General features: G+C 39.1%; 1 pseudogene; it reads left to right on the top strand.

Moving 5' to 3' along the window:
* Window positions 1-1691: 1691 nt before the first annotated feature.
* LOC134625216 (uncharacterized) lies at window positions 1692-3275 on the top strand (annotated as a pseudogene).
* Window positions 3276-11388: the final 8113 nt, after the last annotated feature.

Here is an 11388-nt window from a genome sequence, read left to right as displayed (position 1 = left end):
CACTTGGATAAACTAAATACGGGTTTAAGGGGTGATTAAAGTTTTAATCAATGCAGCCTTGACAGTAATTTAACATATTCGTTCCTTTCATGACAAAAGGTGGGTGTAGTTTGTGATTCAAATTCAATTGTTCTTTACTCTAAAGTAATTTGAAAATTCTTAATTTAATCAGGATAATTTAAATAACAAAGCGATACACTGATGATCAAATAGCTCTGGATATAAAGCACTTTTAATTGCCAGGCTAACAAAAATGAGCCCTCCAGAGCTGTAACTGTAATGTAGTATACCTATATAGATGCACATGTACATCCAAAAGCTTAGGTTCCTCTTAATCTCCTAGGATTGCTTTATTAACATTCTTTTAGTACACAGGCAACTGTAAGGATCAGGAAATCATGTACACACAAGAAACACAGAAATTCCAGTTTCTCTGATGCCTAGTAGTGCTACAACAAAGTAAGAAACCTGTTTACCAATGCACAAACCCACAAAAACTCTAGCACCGACATCAATAAAACATTTAATTCTGTTTGCCCAATCAAAGTAAATATTGAATGTCAATAAAGGATTTAGCCCATAAAAATAACAATGCCACACAATTTCACTCCAGTGAACCACACACTGCCTTTGTCAAAGAAAAGCAAACTACAAATTCACAGCGGACTATGCCCAGGATTATTTTACCAGGTGGTAAAACATTCATCATATAGCCTCTAAAACACTGCAGTAATCATTAAATCAGCATTAAATATTACTATAGCAACGCACTTTACCTTTAATAGGCCTTTGTTGTACTTTGCCTTCCTCAGTTTGCACAGAGGCATAAAAGAAAGAAAAAATAAAGGTCACAGTTAGGGCAAAAATCAATCGTGTTAGTCTCAGCAGGTCAAACTGCAGAAAATAATCAACTTCACACTTTTTTTCCCGTTTATCAAAGTATTCATCATAAAGCCCTAAAAATGTCGCAATAGTCGTTAAACTAGTGATTAACACCACCAGAGTGGCTTTTCTTACCTCAAAGACGGTATTATCATGACTTCAGTCTGCTTCGGGAAATGTTTTGACCAAGTCTTGAAGAAAGAAAAGAAAAGGCGCTCACGTGAGTACAAATATTTGTACGCTAGTTGGTTTGCTAGGAGGCCTATTAGCAGGCTACATGAACTTTACCTCGAGAAATATAGGTATTGTGTAAGATAACTTTGTGTTTAACTTCACAAGGCCTTTATGTTTTTATCTAGACAGTTTGGGGGTTTGTTTTGGGGTTTTTTGTCATTTCATTATTCCTTTGTTTTCCATCAAAAACTGGTAGATACTGGGCAGCAGGGCAGTTATTCACAATCACCATGTCGTTGAACCGTGAGAGACACACAGGTACAAGAACATGCAACACGGATGGTTCCCATCTACAATAGAGATTGAAAATGTGACGTCATTCAGGGGTAAAACCGCAAAGGATACTGGGAAGTAGTGGCAAGAGGTAATAGCGGGCACAGGCTTTCAATAGAAATCAGTTACACAGCGATAAAAAGAAACATAAAATGGCAAGAAGCTGTTGTATTATTAACTGCACAAGCCGGGCGAACGGCAGCCGCGTGAAGTCGACGGGAAATGCCATTGGTTTTCATCGGATTCCGGCGTGGAAGAGAAATTGTCCAAGCCATGTCTCCGAAGTCACGAAGAGGCGACGGATGGCCTGGATTGCCGCTATCAGAAGACCTAATATAACGTTCGAAAACACTCCACCGCACATGTTAGTCTGCTCCAAGCATTTCCACAAAGGTAAGTGTTTTGTGGTAGTTAATATGTCTTATATGGCGCTGAACAGAAATCATCGCGCTATGCTCCTTTGTTTATTGTGGCTGTGTGTAATGTTGGCTGTATTTTGTAGGCAAACCAGCCTACGAAATGCTGGAATGCGATCCAGACTGGGCACCCTCTCTCAAACTGGGCCACACAGACTTTAAAGCTTCTACCACAGCGAGATTTGATCGGTTAAAACAGAGATCGAAATCAAAACAGCCACGAAAAGGCCCGCGTTCCTCTGGGGCAGAGACAGCTCATCCAGGCGAAATCCATGCAGGTAAAATTGTCAATGTACATAAATAAATTCCACTTTTTCCAGATTAAGCACTGTCTTGTTTTTGCACATAAAATGATCTTGTCTTTGTCTGTGTGCATGTGTGTCTTTCAGCACCAGTCTCTACGGAAACTACAGCTGAGATCGAACCACAGCAGCTAACTCCACAGCACGAGGATGAAGATCTGCAGGAGTGTAAAATGTGTTCTCTAAGGTTACAAGAAATAGCACACCTGCAGGAAGAAAACCTAATATTAAAAAAGAACTGTCCAAAAAGAAATTAGACAAGGAATTCTTGAAAGATGATAACTCTAAAGTTAAATTCTACACAGGGCTGCCTTCTTTTGCTTTACTAATGGGGGTGCTACAACAAATCAGCCCGAGCTTGCCAGACACTGACAGGAAAATTTCCCAGTTTCAGATGCTCTTGTTGACTCTCATGCGTTTAAGACTCAACCTTCCAATTGCACATATTGCACACCTCTTTGATATTAGCCGGACAACCACTTCCACTGTGTTTAACATTACTGTAAATGTGTTATACGCTCACCTCAGTCCATTGGTGCACTGGCCTGGAAGACATTGCATACAGGCCAGTATGCCACACCAGTATGTAGAGATGTTTGGTGACAGGGTGACAGTTATTATTGACTGTTTTGAACTGTTCATAGAGAGGGCACAAAATTTATGCGCCATGGCGGAGACATATTCTACATACAAAAGTAGACACACAATGAAATATCTCATTGGCATCACACCACAGGGGACCATCTCTTTCATTTCTAAAGGATGGGGAGGGCGTACCAGCGATAAACGAATAGCTGAAACATCTGGCTTTCTACAGAAACTTTCACCTGGGGACATGGTGCTCGCAGACCGGGGTTTTGATATCAGGGAAAGTGTTGCCTTAATGGGTGCCACTTTAAAAATTCCAGCATTTACACGGGGTCGCAGTCAGCTACAAGCAAAAGATGTGGAGGACACACGAAAACTGGCACATGTCAGGATCAATGTTGAACGCGTTATAGGCTGTCTACGGTCCAAGTACACTATCCTAAACGACACCATCCGTTTAGGTTTTGTGGTGCCATGCGAAGGTGAGAACATGACTTTGCTGGATAAGATAGTCGCTGTATCATGTGCGCTCACAAATATGTGCCCAAGTGTTGTTGTGAAGCAAGCAAGTGATGAATAACTGTTTTCCAATTTGCTCTTGTTTTGTTGTGCAGCTGTGTTTTTAAACAAATCAACTATTAATGCACAACGGTATACTATTTTGCCTTTGTCCTGTAAGCTTCAATAGTAACATGTAACACTGTTGTCAGTTATAAATAAAGACAGTCCTGATGAAAGACTTGTGCAACACTTACTTTATTTGTATTGGTTCTGACACTGTATTTTAGTACAGACTAAAAAGAAAGATTGCATTGGCCCATTCTGGACATAAAGAGATAATTTACAGCACAGCTGTAAAGTGCAGTGGTGTGACAGACATTTATAGCAATTTAAACACGTTCTAATAATTCACTGTGCATAACAGAACAACAGGTAACACAAACCATAAAGTGCAGAGTACAGGAAGATGGGTCCACCGTAATGTGACACTAAACATGAAATCACAAGAAAGTCCTTCAATATAAGGGTCTAACCCTTTCACTCCTTTGATTTTTTCCTCGTACCTTTTCTTTGCCTTTTCGTCGAGTCTGTCTTTGTACGGACCGGCATTGTTCTCCTTCGTTTTGTACATTCCTTTTTTGGTGAGGAAAGAAAAAGCAAGACGGTATTGGAACGTGAGAATAAACGTTTTGCGGTGCTGCAAATGCCTGCATTTAATGCGGTAATTTGAATGTCTTGCCACCACCTCCCGGCATGCAATGCGCGAAAGTCACGTGGTCTGTCAATCTCTATAGGGCTTTGGGGTTGACGTCACGCCGCAATGCATTGTGGGAGCGCGCCACCATTTTAGCAGGCCACGAATCAAAACAAACACACTGTGTTGGAAGGAAGATTGCTACGAACCATACTTAAAAGCAGCTCAAAAGAAAAAGGACTTTATAAAGACAGATTGCGTCCGGATGCAAAGAGACGGTACTTGCAAAAAAAATAGCGTGCACTGGAAATGTGGACCCGTATGAAATACGGCAGTGGAGTAATTCAATTAAATTTAATTTATATAGCGCCAAATCACAACAAAAGTCGCCTCAAGGCGCTTTATATTGTACAGTAGATACAGAGAAAAGCCCAACAATCATATGACCCCTATGAGCAAGCACTTTTGCGACAGCGGGAAGGAAAAACTCCCTTTTAACAGGAAGAAACCTCCGGCAGAACCAGGCTCAGGGAGGGGCGGCCATCTGCTGCGACCGGTTGGGGTGGGAGAAGGAAAACAGGATAAAGACATGCTGTGGAAGAGAGACAGATATAACAGATATGATTCAATGCAGAGAGGCCTATTAACACATAGTGAGTGAGAAAGGTGACTGGAAAGGAAAAACTCAATGCATCATGGGAATCCCCGGCAGCCTACGTCTATTGCAGCATAACTAAGGGAGGATTCAGGGTCACCTGGTCCAGCCCTAACTATATGCTTTAGCAAAAAGGAAAGTTTTAAGCCTAATCTTGAAAGTAGAGATAGTGTCTGTCTCCCGAATCCAAACTGGAAGCTGGTTCCACAGAAGAGGGGCCTGAAAACTGAAGGCTCTCCCCCCCATTCTACTTTTAAATACCCTAGGAGTAGAAACCCTGAAGACCAACTGCTATTGACTTATCCTGAAATATTCTCGTACCTTGTCTGTGGAGTCAGCGCATACACGACGAACCAATTTCGCAATTATAAATCTCTGGAGGCGCACATCCACAAAGGACTGGGTACAAGACTTGGCTATTTTTAAGCCTCCACGTTGTGAATTCGCCGTCATTCAAACAAAGGTAAGTCAGCTTGAGTACTGCCAGTAAAATGCGTTTGATTTCATTCAGATTAGTGCAAGCATAAATTCATTCATGACGGGGAAATTACAGTGAGGACATGTGGAGGCTCTGTTAGATGGATAACATAGTGAGTTCAGTGCATTGATGTGACATTGTCCTGAAGCATTTAGTCATTCTCAATGATTAAAGAAATTGCACTAATTAATTCATATTTATTATAAATTAATCCTAATTACACATATTGCTTCCGTGTTTGTGTGCTGTGTCACTAAAAATACATTCTATTTTAGTTTTTTACATTGATTAATGACCTGCAGAATCTCCTTATCATATTAGGTGTCCATAATTGTCACTTAAAGTCGAACTTTATGCTTTCTCCATCTTGAAAGTGATTACATCCTTGCATTACATACTTTAGGTTAATTTTTTGCTGGCAGATTTTTTAAACAAAACTAGGCAGATTTAGAATATACCATGCAGCATTCTATAGATGGATACATAAAAAGATAAAAAATTACATGTATGTGCTAACTTTCTGAACACTTTGTTACATTTATGATAAATGGATTTGAAAGTACATAAAACACATTTGTGTTGGCCTTGGCTCATTAAAGTTCTTGTCTTTAAATTAACCTTGCTGTGTATGTTTCAGGTACTGCACTCTCAAAGACTGAATGAACCAGCATTGCAGCCATGGGTCAGTGAGCATCACAGGGAAGGTTGAACTGCACTTGTATGGCCGGAGTCACGGAGACCTGCACCCATGTCACTGCTCTTCTGTTTAAAGTAGAAGCAACAGTGTTGATCCGTGGCTCAAGGGCTGTTACAGATGAACCTGCATACTGGGTTTTGCTGGGTAATATGACCAAGATACAGTCAGTGGTTGGCCATAAGATGGACTTCTCTTCAGCTGCCCCAAAAAAGGCTCTCAATCAAAACATAAACAGACCATCTGTAGTGACAGGTAAAAGAAGCCGTCCTCAAAAAAGAAAAATTCCACCTGCTACTGTGGAGGAGTTGTCTCAACTGATGGGAAAATATTTCTCCAAGCATAGTTCTGTTCTGAATAACCCATAATGTTTTATTTAGGGGGTCTACATTTGTGTCTGAAGTGCATTGCCATGTAAATAATTTTCATTTACTGAATATGTACTTACTAAGTAACACTGTTCAAAAGTTGAATAAAGAAACAAATACATTTTTGCCTTTTTGTTTTTAATTAAAACCACTTTGTAGAACATGACAGCGTTTAAATAATATCGCCCACTACTACCATTCTGTAATTTACTGACTCTTTTGAAAACTTATCACTACATATACAACACAAAACTTTTAAGAGTATTTAACAAGCGCATGTTTCCCTGGTTTTACTACCACACTGGGGCACATGTTCACCAAAATGCAGCAAACCTTCACCATCTTATCCAGAAGGGTCACCTCTTCACCCTCACATGGAAGAAGTAATCTGATTGGCATGATGGTATGTAGCATGTAGTTTGAAGCAGGGATTTCGTAGTGTCCCATGTGTAGTGTTGGAACCCAGTTAGGATTTGTTTCATCCATTTCATAGGCTGGTTTGCCTGCAATAATGAAAAACAATTAGTAAGTTAGTTATAGTTATAGCATATTCATAACATACCTTCATAAAGTGTACATTGTAACACCCATAACAGACCCATATTTTGTACCCTCATACCTATAACAGCCCCTTTCTGTAATATCTATATATCTATATTATTGCTAATATTTTGTAATATATCTATACTATGGATAAAGAACTTCTGGATGGATGCAAACTGCATTTTGTTGCCTGTACTTGTGACATGTGCAATGACAATAAAGTTGAATTGAATTCTATTCTATTCTATATCTCCAAAATCACTCATTAGGATGTTTGTTCTAATTTGCTATGACCTCAGAGCGCATTAAAAATAAAACTAATTGGCTATGAAGAGTAATATGAACTTATTTAGAACTTACCTGAATGAAAATGTCTGGAGCACACCAACAGATATCTGTGGATGGTAGAGAACTGGATATCAGCTCGTCTCACAGCTGCTACCCAGGCTAGACGCCTTCTTTTGTTAACATCCGATACATGAGTTCCCTCACGTTGCTTCCAGGTGGGGAAAGAATAAAAAGAGAGCCCATTTTCCAGCCTATTCCCTTCCCGATCGTGCGATCTAACATTACAACCGACAACACAGCAAGTGCGAACCATTGCTGACGCTTTCGCTTAGCCCTTTGTTTGGCCTGCTAAAATGGCGCCTCGGCGGTCACGCCCCCTCCCGTGACATCACGCTTCAAAGCGGCCCTTCTTCTTCTTCTTCTTTATATTGTTTATCGGCAAACAAGGAAATGGTGCTTTACCGCCACCAACAGGTGTGGAGTGTGGACCGAAATGTCCCCCAAAAAACCAAAAAACATTCAAATCCTCCCAAACAAATGAGTCTGTCTTAAAACCCAAAATATGGCCTCACTTTTACTTCATGAGTTCTTACAAAATAAATCAACCAAGTCCAGTTTCACTTTCATATCGCCAAGGTTTTTGTCTTCTTTCCACGTCATGTTTTTGACAATGCAATAAAACATGTGGTATTCTTTCCTGTTGTCTATTGCAGTCACACTCCCCTGTACAGTGTTTTCCTATTAAAAAAACATGCTATTCAAACCGGTGTGTCCAAATCTAAGTCGAGATATAACTGTCTCCTCTCTCCTGTTCCTTCTTTTGCTTCTCATTTCTCCTATTTTCCTTTGGATTTTGTAAAACCATCGGCCTTTCCTCTCTTCCTCCCATTGCTTTTGCCACCTTTCTTTCATTTTGTGCTGTATTCTACTCTGAATTTCTGTCCTACTAACACTGATATCCATATGCGCCAATGGTCTCCACTGCACCACTGTGCCAGCCACTTCCTTATAAATGCTCAGTGCCACTTTGTAGCCAGGGTGTATAACATGAACTGGGTTTCCCTGGTTAGATGCGGTTTCCTCTCTGCGCTCAGCATAATACAATGACCACAATAAGAGCACAGACATGGAACCCCATAATGATGGCATGTTGTGGCCTGCAGTGAGTCATATTTAGAACACCATAAGAACTACACAAAAAAGAGCAACAACAACATTTTTTTATTTAACATTCATTTATTTAAATCATTAGCATGACAAAATGTTTATTTAAAAAACACAAGAAAATGGGTTTACACAAGAAAATGATCACACTGTGACAAATTTGCTTTTCCATCCATGTCACTGAGCGAAGAGAAGCAAAGATGTGAAGTCACACAGTGTTTCTAGTTTCTAAATTAATTGGTGAACATCGCCTTCATTGGGATGTCGGCAGATGTTCAGACTTAGTGTGAGCAAATGCAGCAGGGGATCAAATAATTATTTCCCCCTCTCCATATATCCAAGGGCTGTACTATAAAAAGAGATTAACAGTTTAGTGAGCTATGTTGAGCTTTAAGCTTTCTGTGTCATGAAAGTGGATCAGCTTTAACTTTGCTGGATCACTGTGGTAATTTATGTTACACACAAATCATGGCAGGTAATGTTCAAAGATTCGATTTGCAATTGATTGTAAGTGCCATATTTTTGCTGATTCTTATATTTAGAAGATCTTTTAAGTAAACTATAGATTTTCTGCGGTAGGACTACGTTTTATACATAGTTGCAGCAGTGCAAACTGTGCTTTGCATTATCACTGGAATTTGCATGGAATCAATTGGTGATGCAGAAAGTTTATAATAAATGTTGTTTATATGTGGTTCTAATCTGTTGCACAGTCCCTTTTACAGTTCTGGAATCGCAGCTACTAGTGCAAAGATTAGGGTATTTATCACTGATCAATCAGTAAAATTGATTTCACTTTGATCTGGCAACAAACTGATCTGATTTTTTTGCAGAAGAGGCATATGGTGCTTGAATCCCCATTTTTATGTGAAGGCACACAGAGCCTAAAGCAGAAAGCTGATGAAAAAAGTTAATGACCACTGCTGTAACTATATCCCTGTGGACTCATCTGTTTATTTATTTCTTTTGCAAATGTTTCAGTTTATCTCTGTGGTGCTAATGCTTAAGAGATTTTGACCTAGTTAAGGTGTTGCTTAACCTGTTGAGCTGCTACTTGTTTCCTCGTGCTTCCTACACATTGTTTCATGTACCTGCAACAAGGCAGCCTTCCACAGCTTCACACAGACTCTGCCTCCAACAGTCATGCCTGTCTGTCTAGCATTTTCCTTTAGCTTCATACGTGTTTGGATAAAGTTTTTGTCGGACCTGAATCAAGATGTGATTGAAGTGCAGACTTTTAACATTATTTCAAGGGGCTGAACAAAGCTGAATTAACTCTTTACAAATTGAAGTCATTTTTATAGTCTCTCATTTCAGAGGCTCAAATATAACTGGACAGTCAGCTGGCAACCAGCTGAGAGGGTAGATGAGGCATATCCCTTCATTATTCCATGACAAATTAACTAGGTAAAATATCTGGATCTGGTTTCAAGGATATAACTTTGGTTTATACATGGTACATGGTAACTATTCAATGGAACTCACAATGTGAGGTGCAAAGAAATGCTGATAACAGACAAGGAGGTCATTATTAGGCTTAAAGCCCTCCCAAACAAAGCAAAAAATAACACACAGAAAGTCAGTCAGATTAAGTGAGAAGAGGTGGGGCAAGTAAGAAAAAATGTAGTAAATCAAGACAATCAAAAGGGGTAAAGTAAAACTAAGACATATAACAACAATGCTGTAAACAAAGGATGCTTTCAGAAACATAAATGATTGGAACAATGACCCCAAACATACAGCCAAAGTCATTCTTCAGTGTAAAGAAGAACAAGAAGTACTGGAAGTGATTGTATGGCCCCCCCACAGAGCCCTGATCTCAACGTCATCAAGTGTGTCTGGGATTACATGAACAGACAGAAGGATGTGAGGAAGCCTACATCCACAGAAGATCTGTGGTTAGTTCTTCAAGATGTTTGGAACAACCTACCAGCCAAGTTCCTTCAAAAAATGTGTGCAAGTGTACCTAGAAGAATTGATGCTGTTTTGAAGGCAAAGGGTGGTTACACCAAATATTGATTTGATTTAGATTTTTCTTTTGTTCATTCACTGCATTTTGTTGATTGATGAAAATAAATGATTAACACTTCCACTGTTGAAAGCATTCTTTGTTTACACCATTTTCTCACCTGCCTAAAACATTTGAACAGTACTGAAGCTCAAATGCAAGAAAGCCGTCCTACATATTTGTTTTATATGCACATTGAATATTGTGGTCACAAATAATTCCAAGGTTCCGTGGAATGTGGCTGGAGGCCAAGGAAATGCCATCCATCGTAAGCATCTGACTAGACACCATGTTTCTAATAGTTTTAGGGCGGAGTACAAGAACAATAGTTTTATCTGAATTTAGAAGCAGGAAATAAGAGGGCATCAAGGTCTTTAAGTCTTTAAGACATCCCTAGACTTTGACTAATTGGTGTGTGTTATCTGGCTTCATGGATAGATAAAGCTGGGTATCATCTGCATAGCAATGAAAATGTATATTATGCCTTCACTCAATACTGCCTAAGGGAAGCACAGAACCCTGGAACTAATAATTATTGTTCGCTTGTGAAGAAGAATCCCCATTTACATGAGCAAATTGGTGTCTATTAGATAGATATGAGATATATATTTATATTTTCATAACATAAATTTGGCTCACTGGGGGAGATTTTGCATAACCTTTTTTCATCAAAATTTTCTGAGATTGTTAGATGGATATGAACATTATTTAAGTTACTATTGCTGCGGCTTTGGATTAGGTGATAGACTAGATTAAAAAAGAACAAATGGAGCATATTAACTAATTATTATAAAGTTATTGCAATTACTTTATCATTTGTGCTGTGTTAACTGTATCTCACAGGAGTATTATAAATCACAGCACTTGCACTGACATAGGTACTTTTAAAACATTGGATAAAGTTACAAGTTACAGTAGATTATATACGAGTCCCCAGATAGAAACCGCAACTTAAAAAAATATCACAACATAATTCCTATCTTATCTTATTTTGAACCACTGTAACTTAGATATTTGCTTGATATTTAAAGACCCTGCAAATACCTACACAGGCTGAGTTCAAGTAACTCACCCAACCTCTTCTGTGGGCATATGCAGGCTGTGTTTGACCTATCTGCAACTCTCACTTTTAAACTTGGACAAATAGGATTTATTTTACAGTAAAAAATTTAACATGTCACTGCAGGAAATAATAGAGGTATAAAAATGGCTTATGGAGACACTTGAATGGAACAGAGCTATAATTCACTCCATGATTTACACCTGTGGTCCCAAGCCCAGTCAGAATTTCTGCAATGAA

Source organism: Pelmatolapia mariae, linkage group LG1, assembly GCF_036321145.2.
Source record: "Pelmatolapia mariae isolate MD_Pm_ZW linkage group LG1, Pm_UMD_F_2, whole genome shotgun sequence".
Lineage (NCBI taxonomy): Eukaryota > Metazoa > Chordata > Actinopteri > Cichliformes > Cichlidae > Pelmatolapia > Pelmatolapia mariae.
This window is presented reverse-complemented; position numbering and strand designations above follow the sequence as displayed.